Consider the following 10,167-nt stretch of genomic DNA (forward strand, 5'->3'; position numbering starts at 1 on the left):
TTGCAGATGCATAGCATTTCTTGCTGCTGAGGCCGGAATATTTTTGCTGCCCTGTAACTTCGTTTTCCTTTTACTTTTCGTTAACTCTTTTGACATCGTTTAATTTAGCGAATGGTTCGATGCTGTGTTTACTTATTAATCACATGTATTTAAAGATTGTGGTGTGAAGAATTTAGAGCTGGTTTTGCGATTGCAACCCACATTTATCATGGTTCCTTCTTATGCGGAAAAATGTCCTAAGTGGCCTCCTCTCAGAACTTTAAAAATTGATGCTGTGACAGAGGAACCTCTGTTGGGAGGGATGACATCATCGGGGTTGGGGCACTCAGTCGTTGTGCTGCCAGAAGTCATGGGTTTAAGTTCCATGCCATAATTTATGCCGCTGTGTAGTGATTGTGGGTAAAAAATCTTCCCTACTGTTTGAGGGGTCACAGGTCACATGATTGGACTGACGAATCAGCCCTAAGCGTGGGTAATCTTAGGGGCGGAGCTTTCTAGTCATGAGCCTGGCCCAAGCATGTAGCTTTTTCCAAGAGCTCTGTAAATAAGGTTATCCGTGTGCTAAGTTTTTACAATTGAGGACGAGGATATTTAGCTCCGACGTTGCATCTCACCTCCTGAATGTGAGTACATCAATTTTTAAGGAATGAAAGAAAAGTATACTCACCAGTCATAAGAGAAAAAGTTTCTTGTTGAGGCGTCGGATGAGACGAAGAATAATAGAAGAATAAAATGAAGAGAAAGGAGATATGGCTGTGAAAGCGGGTTTTAGTAAACACCTTGTCAAACAAGACTCACCAGTCATGCCTCTCTTCAGCAGAATCATTTATGACTCGTCCACGGAAGATTGGAGCCTGTAGGTAGAGCGTCTAGATTTTTATTTCACGGCGAATAAAATAACAGCAGAAGAGAAGCAGAAAGCCACACAATTACTGAGTTCCCCCCCCACTGCCCCCCCGATGTTGTCATCCCTCCTAACATAGGTTCCTCTGTCGTAACATCAATTTTTAAAGTTCTGTGAGGAAGCCACTTAAGGACATTTTTCTGCATAAGGAGGCACCATTAAGTATCTGTGGGACCAAGACATATAACCTCATCCGTAGTCTGACGGTCCAGAACACGCCCAATTCTAAATCTGCTGGTAGGCCTCAAGGAGACATATTTTCATCAGAAGCCATCGGTAATTATGCAGATTTAAGTTCAACTCCAGAATAAGGGCCCCAGGTGAGTCAATCGCAACTTGTATCACAAAATTAAAACAGTTGATTGACCACTGTGTCTTCGGAGATACACTCAATGATATGTGAGATCGTTTGGTTTATGGCGTACACGACAATGCAATTCAGCGCCGTTTTTTTGCAGGAGATAATGTTGATCTGAAGCGCGCCATGAAATAGCACTAGCAATGGAGAGTGCTGAGAGACTCGCAGGCTTTGCAGAGAATACAACATGGCGCCATTCTTAAGTTTAGGGCAGGAACTTACCATCGGGCGTGGCACGAAAACCAGAGAGGCAACCATGAAGCAGGAGACAGTCTTGACTGTTCGAAAAATGAAAAGGCATACTGGAAGCCTCTCACCAGCGATTCAGAAATTAATTTGTTACCGATGGTGGGGTAACCATATACCAGAAACTTGCAGATTTAAAGAGCCAGAATGCCACTACTGTCACAAAAAAGGGCATGTAATAAAACAATGCAGGGTGAAACCCAGACAGCCAATAAGACGGCAGACCAAGATGATTGAACTGCACAACAGAACTGAACCAGAAGCTGCTGATACTGATATCTATTCCCTATACAATGTCAAAGCAGTAAAAACTGAACTAATTACCATCGCCCTTCAAGTGAATGGGAAGCCTCTAGTCATGGAGATAGACACAAGAGCATCGACCACATTGGTGTGAGAACACATATTTAAATACCTAAGTGAAGGTACCCAGCCACTGAATCTGGAGCAAACCATGGCTCAGCTGAAGAGGTACACTGAAGAGACAATACAAGTAAAAGGCATTGCCACTGTACCTGTGCACTGTAGGCAACAGACAGCCCAGCTTTCCAGTGATCATTTTAACTGGTGCACGACCTGTTCTGGGCCACGATTGGTTATAAAAAATTAAGCTCAACTGGTCATAAATGTTTCAAGTTAAAACAGGAGGAATTCCTGAACTGTTAAAGAAGTACGACAGCATATTTTGTGATGAATTGGGAAAGATTAAAGGCCTACAGACAAAATTATATGTAGGCTTGGAGGCAACACCCTGGTTCTTTAAGGCCAGACCTGTGCCTTACACCCTAGAGGAGAAGGTGGATGCAGAACTGTGCCGCTTAGAGAAGCTAGGATAATCCAGCCAGTCCAATTGTCAGAATGGGCAGTGCCCATTGTCCCTGTGATGAAAACAGATCAAACTACTTGTATTTGCAGAGTCTACAAATTAACTGAACAAGGCTGCTAAATTAGATAAATATCCTATCCTGAGGACTGAAGATTTGGATGCTAAACTAGCTAGAGGAAAATCCTATGCCAAACTGGACACGAGCCATGCATACAAACAGCTAGAGCTGAACAGCACATCTAGAGGGTATGTAACAATCAACACGCACAGGGGCCTGTACCAATATACACGCCTACCCTTTGGTGTATCATCTGCCTGTGCAATCTTCCAAAGGACCATGGAAAGCCTAATGCAAGCACTTCCGCAAGTAATAGTGTACCTGAATGATGTCCTGATCACAGGATCAACAGAAGCCGAACATTTGACCAACTTAGAAGGGGTTTTAAGAAGATTTTTGGAAACTGGTGTCCAGTTGAAGAAAGAGACGTGTATTTTCCAAGCAACTGAAGTCATTTATTTGGATAATCGAGTGGATGCCTGAGGGTTGCATCCAGTAGAGGAGAAATCGGGGTGATCAAGGAAGCGCCCTTTTGTACCAGTGTCACTGAACTTATGTCTTTTTTGGGCATTTTAAATTATTACAGTCACTTCTTGCCAAACTTGTCAACAGTGTTAGTAGCTTTGCACTTATTATTGAAAAAGAACCATCAATGGTAATGGAAGGTGCAACAAGAAGAAGCCTTCGTAAAAGTCAAGAAGCTTTTACACTCATCATGTCTACTAGTGCATTATGATCCATGAAAAGAATTAATATTAACTTGTGATGCATCACCCTACGGTGTGGGAGTTCTGTTGTCACATAGGATGGAAGATGGTTTTGAAAGGACAATAGGCTATGTCTCCAGAACCCTCTCTGCAGCCGAGAAGAGTTACTCACAACTTGAAAAAGAAGGTTTATCAGTAAAATTTGGAGTAAAGAAATTCCAACAATATCAGCATGGTTGACATTTCACCGTAGTGTCAGATTGTAAGCCACTCATGGGTTTATTTAGTGAAGAAAAAGCAATTCTGCCGATAGCCTCTGCCAGAATCCAACGACGGGCTTTAATTGTCGGCCAATGAGTGCACCTTTATGCACCATCCGGGTGTGCATATAGCAAATGCAAACACTCTCAGTTGTTAGAAACTAGAATTTCATGTTTTCTTCTCAACTACCATGCAACTATGGGTTCAACACCATCTAAATTACCGAAAAAACGCCTCCTTCGTACAAGGTTAAGTCTGGTGTTTTCAAAATTGGAGGGGAAGATGAAGAAGAACCAGTGTAGTCAGAAAGTGAATCATGATATTCATGATAGCAAAGCCCAAAAATTTACTGTGGGAGAGACAGTTTTCGTGTAACCTTTTGGAAATGCTCCTAATTGTGTCCCTGGTATAATTGTTTCTGAAACTGGACCTTTGCCATACCAAGTGGAAGTGGAAGACTGGATTGTTCGAAAACGTGGATCATCTAAGGAGTAGTGAGACATTCCAAGAACCAGTTATTCCACCTGTAATTGATGGCGAACCTTTAATACCCGAGGCGACAGAATAGACATACCTGATGTCTCTGTTGAAATAAATAATTCTGAACTACCATTGTCTAAGGATGTCCCTGATGCTACAGTTCCTGATCATGTCAATCCAGTGGAAGAATCTGAAGTCATAGAACTATGTCGCTCTAACCGAATCAGTAAACCACCTCGGAGACTTAATCCATAATTGCATGACTTGTGTATATATGTATATGTCGTGGATTAAGATATTCTTGTAATTAAGAAATGTAAAAAGCATTAAAGGGGGAGGGATGTAGTGATTGTGTGTAAAACCTTTCCTACTGTTTTAGGTGTCAAATGATTGTACTGACGAATCAGCACGGGTAATCTTAGGGGCGGAGCTTTCTAGTCGTGGACCTGGTCCAAGCATATAGCTTTTTCAAGAGCTCTGTAAATAAAGTTAATTGTTTCAACTAAGAAACCTGTTCGGTACACCAAGTTTATTACATATAGACTGTAAACAATTGCATATTATGAATGGGTGTAAGATTTTGCCAGCAGATAACAATTAAATAACATTTAAACAATTTATTGCTGTTCATAAAGTTATTAAATCTTTCCAAATAGGGAAATTTCACATAAATTTCAAATTCCTCACCTCTTTCTCTAACATGTTGTTTGTTTCAATTTCTTCATTCCTCAATGCATCCATTATATATTCTAATTGTATTTGCAGAAGTGAACAGTTGTTTACAGTAGTTGACACATGAACAGATAGACCTAAAGAAACCATGAGAATTAAGGCTTCAGAAATACTCCATTAATCCTCATTGTTTGATTTGTACCATGGCCTACCAGATGATTCTATTTTTAATTTTTTTCTTATCATTCATCATCTGAGTGCTGAGACTGAATAACTATCTTAACTTTATTGTTATCAACCCTGATTAGACAGATGCCCCAATTTATGAAATTATATCATATGATTGTTTGAAATTCAAACTGGAAAATTTAATGGGCTATAAACGGATTCTGCTTCAATTCTGTTTTCTCAGCATTTTGTTTTCTTTCTTCTTGTTCTCTGTGAGCACTTTGTTGCACAGAAGATAAAGGTTTTGGCAGCCCAGTGATCTAATACGTTGACAATATTAACACAATGGTTTGCTGACGGGAATCCACCTTTATATTTTTTAGAGAAATAATACAGCAAAGAGATGGCATTTTGTCCCCTTTTGTGATAATTAGCTTTAAGTGGTTGAATTGTTGATTTCACCCATTATCCCTTTTGGGGCGGCTTAGTGATTAAAATGGAGGTCTGGCATTTCTACCACATTCCCGATGCGTTTGACAATTTTAAGTAAAATGTAACCCATTTAAAGCAGAATAGGTTAATGGCTACATTAAAATAGCAATCATATGTCATATGAATATGATAAGCATTTATCCATCATTAACTGCTTTATTATCCATTATTATCTCAAGAACAATGAGGGAGGGGAAACAAATGCCGGTCTTGCCAGCAATGTTTATATCCTATGAACGAATAAAAAAAGTCAGCGATTATAATATTTAGGCTAATATTATTACAAATTAAAATTATTTCTAAAGTGCATATTTTTACTCTCCATGTCACAACTCCAAAATCCAAGCATTAAACATTATAGGGGGAATTTTAACTGGCATAGGGTTTATGCAAGTAATTGAAGAGGTAGCAGGGAGCAGCAAGCCTACCATACATCTTAACTGTGATACCACATCGATTTTAACTGCAGGGCCTTTCTCCTTTCTTTAGGCCCTTCTCAGCACCTGGACTTTGGTGAGAAGAATTCAGAGGAGGAATGCATTCTGGAGGATGCACCATTGTGCACTCCAACCCTTCCAAGCACCAGCACAGTGATTGACACCTCAGGTGGTGTAGGGAGTTAGTTAGAAGGATCAACACTTGGTGAAAGACCCAGCTGGTGAGCATTAGCAGGGATTGTGGAAATGGGAGCCTGGAAGATGCTTGTTTGAGTGCAAGCTAGACTGCTGAGCGGACACCGAGCATTTGATGCCCATCCCTATTAGCCCTTGAAAAGGTAGTGGTGAGCCATCTTTTTGAACCATTGCAGTCCATCTGGTATAGGCACACCCACAGTGCTGTTAGGAAGGGAGTTCCAGGCATTTGATCCAACAACAGTGAAGGAACAGGCGATATAATTCCAAGTCAGGATGATGTGCGGCTTAGAGGGAAATTTGCTCCAAGCTGTTCCTATTTCTTTTAGTCTTATGGGTTGTGCGAGCAGACAGGAAAGTAAAGCTAAGGTCACAATCAGATCAGCCATGAACATTGGGTGGTGGAGTAGGTTCGAGGGGTTGAATGGCCTACTCCAACTCCTGTTTATTATGATCTTATGGTGGTGTTCGCATGCGTCTGCTGCCCTTGTTCTTCTAGGTCATAGAGGTTTGGAAGGTGCTGTCAAAGGAGACTTGGTGAGTTGCCGAAGTGCATTTTTTAGGTGGTACACACTGCTGCTGTGCGATGGTGCTTGAAGAGTGTTTAAGGTAGTGGATGGGGTGCCAATCAAGTGGGCTGCTTTGTCCTGGATAGTATTGAATTTCTTGAGGGTTGTTAGAGTTTCACTCATCCAGACAAGTGGAGAATATTCCATCACATTCCTGACTTGTGCCTAGTAGATGGTGGACAGGCTTTGGGGAGACAGGAGGTGAGTTACTCTCTGCAGAATTCCCAGCCTCTGACCAGTTATTATAGCCACAATATTTATTTGGCTAGTCCAGTTCAATTGCTAGTCAATGGTGGCCCCCAGGATCTTGATAGTGGGGGATTCAACGATGGTAATGCCACTGCATGTCAAGGGGAGATGGTTAGATTCTCTCTCTTGTTGGAGATGGTCATTGCCTGGCACTTGTATGGCATGAAAGTTACTTGCCACTTATCAAACCAAGCCTGAATGTTGTCCAGGTCTTGCTGTTTATTGACATGGACTGCTTCAGTATCTGAGGAATTGCAGATAGTACTGAACATTGTGCAATCCTCAGCGAACATCCCCCTGATTCCAGTTTTGCTGGGGTTCCTTGATGCCACACTCAGTCAAATACTGATCTAATGTCAAGGGCAGTCACTCTGACCTCACCTCTTGAGTTCAGCTCTTTTGTTCATGTTTGAACCAAGGCTACAATGACGTCAGGAGCTGATCGGCCCTAGTGGAACCCAAACTGAGCACCAATAAACAGGTTATTGCTGAATAAGTGCCGCTTGATAGCACTGCGGATGACTCCCATCACTTTACTGATGATCAAGAGTAGACTGGTGGGGTGATAATTGGCTGGGTTGGATTTGTCCTGCTTTTTGTGTACAGGACTTACCTGGGCAATTTTCCACATTATCGTGCAGATGCCAATGCTATAACTGTACTGGAACAGCTTCACTATGGGCGTAGCAAGTTCTGGAGCACGAGTCTCAGTACTATCGCCAGAATGTTGTCAGGGTCCATAGCCTTTGCAATATCCAGTGCCTTCAGCCATTTCTTGATGTCATGTGGAGTGAATTTAATTGGCTGAAGACTTGCATTTGTGATGCTGGGGACCTCAGGAGGAGGCCGAGATGGATCATCCACTCGGCACAGGTGAAGAACTTAGCCTTCTGGGCCATGATTGGTTAAACTCAACTGGTCAGAAATTTTTCAAGTCAGAACAGGAGGAATTCCTGAGTTGTTAAAAAAGCATGACAGAGTATTCTGAGATAAGTTTGGGAAAAATAAAAGGTCTACAAACTAAAATATACGTGAATTCTGAAGGAATGCCCAACTTTTTAAGGCAAGACCCGTGCCTCATGCCCCAAAGGAGAAGGTGGATGCAGAATTGTACCATTTGGAGAAAGTTGGGAATAATCCAGCCAGTCAAATTTTCAGAAAGGGCAGTACCCATAGTCCCTGGGATGAAACCAGACCAAACCATTTGCATCTGCAAAGATTACAAATTAACGGTAAACAAGGCTGTGAAATTAGATAAATGCCAAATCCCAAAGATTGAAGATCTGTATGTTAAACTTGCAGGAAGAAGATCCTACATTAAACTGGACATGAGCCATACATATCAACAGCTAAAACTGGGCACCACATCAAGAGGGCATGACACCGTTAACATGCACAAGGGCCTGTACCAATATACATGCCACCTCTTTGGTGTGTCATCTGCCCATGCAATTTTCCAAAGAACCATGAAAAGCCTATTACAAGGACTTCCCCGAGTTATGGTGCACCTGGATGATGTTCTGATCACAGGATATACAGAAGCAGAACATTTGGCCAACCTAGAAGAGGTGCTGAAGAGATTTTTGGAGGCTGGAGTACTTTTGAAAAAAGAGAAGTGCACTTTCCAAGCAACTGAAGTCATGTATTTGGGTCATCGAGTGAATGCCCAAGGGTTGCATCCATTACAGGAGAAAGTCAGGGCAATCAAGGAAGCATCCTCTCCTACCAATGTCACTGAACTCAATTCTTCTTTGGGCATGGTGAATTATTACAGTCACTTCTTGCCTAATCTATCTACAGTGTTAGTCCCTTTACACTTATTATTGAAGAAGAACCACGGGTGGTCCTGGAAGCCACAGCAAGAAGAAGCCTTAATAAAAGTCAAGGAGCTTTTAGACACGGTATGTCTGCTACTACATTATGACCCATCTAAGGAGTTAATACTCACTTGTAATGCATCTCCCTATGGAGTGGGAGCAGTATTTTCACACAAGGTGGAGGATGGATCTGTATGACCAATTGGATATGTATCCAGAACCCTTTCTGCAGTCGAGAAAGGTTACTCACAAATTGAAGAAAAAGGCTTATCCATCATATTTGGAGTAAAGAAGTTCCATCAATATTTGCATGGTCGACACTTCACCATAGTGTCAGGTCACAAGCCACTGTTTGGTTCATTTAGTGAAGATAAAGCAATCCCACTGATAGCCTCTGCTAGAATTCAGAGATGGGCTTTAATTTTGTCGGCATGCAAACATATTTTTATGCACCATCCCAGTGTTCATATAACAAATGCAGATGCCCTCAATCATCTTCCTTTGCCATATAGCATCACACATGCTCCAGTACCTCAAAAAGTTGTACTTGTGTTGAATTTCCTGGACTCGTCACCAGTCTGTGTGAAACAGAGAAAGAATTGGACAAACTGGGATCCAATTTTATCAAGAATCCAAGAACATGTATTGCAAGGATAGTCAAAAGCACAAATCTCTGAAGAATTAAAACCATTCTATGCCTGTAAATCTGAATTGAGTTGTCAAGATGGTATCTTGTTATGACTTGTCAACCCTTTGCAAGGATGAGAACCAACTATTGACAGAGCTTCATAGTGTGATTCCTGGTATTTCGAAAGTGAAGATGCTTGTACAAAGCTATGTCTGGTGGCCAGGTATAGACAGTGATATAAAAAAAAGATTAAACATTGTCTCCATTTTCAGCAACAGCAGAAATTGCCTGTTTCAGCTCCAGTGCATCCATGGATGTGGCCTGGTTGACCCTGGGTTAAACTACATATAGACTATGTAGGTCCATTTTTAGATACCATGTTTCTCGTGATCATCGATGCACATTCAAAGTGGATGGATGTGTATGAAGTGAGATCACCTGCATTGGGTACAACTGTTGAAAAGCTGTGCCAATGTTTTAGTGTATGTGGCCTACCAGAAGTCATTGTGTTGGATAATGGTGCTGCTTTCGCTAGTACTGAATTCCAGAGATTCAAGAACCTAAACGTGATTAAACATGTCAGAACAGCACCCTATCATCCGCCATCCAGTGGGTTAGCAGAAAGAGCAGTACAAACCTTTAAAACAGGCATGAAGAAATTATCCCAGGGAACGTTAGAAATATGAATTTCAAGATTTCTTTTCAATTATCGCACGACTCTTCCTGCAACCATGGGTTCAACACCATCTGAATTGCTAAAAAAACGCCAACTTCGTACATGTTTGAGTTCAGTATCCCCTAACTTAGAGGGAAAGGTAGAGAAGAACCGGATAGTCAGAAAGTGAATCAAGATGTTCACAGTAATGATCGGAAATTTACTGTGGGTGCGACAGTTTTTGTGTGAAATTTTCCAACTGGACCGAGATTGGTTCTTGGCACTATCGTCTCTGAAACAGGACCTTTATCATATCAAGCGGAAGTGGAAACCAGGGTTGTTAGGAAACACATGGATCATCTCATAAGTTGAGATACACTTCAACAACCAGTTACTCCACCTGAAATTGAAGTCGAAACTTTGATCCCTGAAGTGCCAGATCGAC

The 10,167-nt window shown here is 41.5% G+C and overlaps 1 long non-coding RNA gene across 2 annotated transcripts; it reads left to right on the forward strand.

Moving 5' to 3' along the window:
- Positions 1–240: 240 nt before the first annotated feature.
- On the forward strand, positions 241–9,129 carry LOC121278330. Of its 2 annotated transcripts, XR_005943116.1 has the most exons (3): positions 245–1,224; positions 5,662–5,830; positions 7,925–9,129. It is a non-coding gene; the product is annotated as an uncharacterized LOC121278330 (long non-coding RNA). The 2 variants fall into 2 exon arrangements; XR_005943115.1 differs by lacking the exons at positions 5,662–5,830; positions 7,925–9,129 and adding an exon at positions 1,363–4,456 and having other exon boundaries at positions 241–1,224.
- Positions 9,130–10,167: the final 1,038 nt, after the last annotated feature.

Source organism: Carcharodon carcharias, chromosome 5, assembly GCF_017639515.1.
Source record: "Carcharodon carcharias isolate sCarCar2 chromosome 5, sCarCar2.pri, whole genome shotgun sequence".
NCBI classification, from domain to species: domain Eukaryota; kingdom Metazoa; phylum Chordata; class Chondrichthyes; order Lamniformes; family Lamnidae; genus Carcharodon; species Carcharodon carcharias.